The sequence below is a fragment of the Octopus bimaculoides genome, chromosome 24 (genome assembly GCF_001194135.2).
Source record: "Octopus bimaculoides isolate UCB-OBI-ISO-001 chromosome 24, ASM119413v2, whole genome shotgun sequence".
NCBI lineage: Eukaryota > Metazoa > Mollusca > Cephalopoda > Octopoda > Octopodidae > Octopus > Octopus bimaculoides.
In genome coordinates, this window is record NC_069004.1 from 26,714,135 (window position 1) to 26,714,819 (window position 685).

General features: G+C 30.1%; 1 protein-coding gene across 1 annotated transcript in view; it reads left to right on the forward strand.

The window, feature by feature from the left end:
• LOC106882658 (uncharacterized) overlaps positions 1–685 on the forward strand; it is a 10,796-nt gene that overhangs the window by 1,201 nt on the left and 8,910 nt on the right. The gene's annotated exons all lie outside the window — the stretch shown is intronic.

Consider the following 685-nt stretch of genomic DNA (forward strand, 5'->3'; position numbering starts at 1 on the left):
ATATATATATATATATATATATATATACAAGTTAATTAGAGGATATATCAAACTCTTAAATGGATGACTACATCCAAGAAAACACTGTGTGTATGTATATATATACAAACATACATAAACACATATGTGCGTGTGTGCTCGTGTGTGTGCGTGTGTATATATATGTATATATATATATGTATACCGTTATGCCTATATATACATAGATATACATGAATGTAAATATATACATACGCACACATGTATGCATGCATGCATATACATATATATACATATATATATATATATATACCTACATATTTACATGAATGCATACTTCCACATATGTACATATTCAATCACGTTCTCTCTCTCACACACACTCACACACATATATATACACATACTGAGAGAGAAAGAGAGAGAAAGAGTGACAGCAGAGAGAAAGAGTAGAAGTACAGTCACGCTAATGAATTATTTATAAACCTTTAGTCGTACTGATAATCGCTAATGCGAAACTCGTGTAAAAGCAGTGTGAATATGAGTTTTACTTGCCTTCATTGTGTGTACGCTAGAGTGTATGTCCTTGCACACACACATACACAGGCACACACATTTACTTACATATATACATTTATATATATATGTGTGTTTGTACATGTATGTCTGTCTATGTGTATTTAAGCATATATATATATATATATAT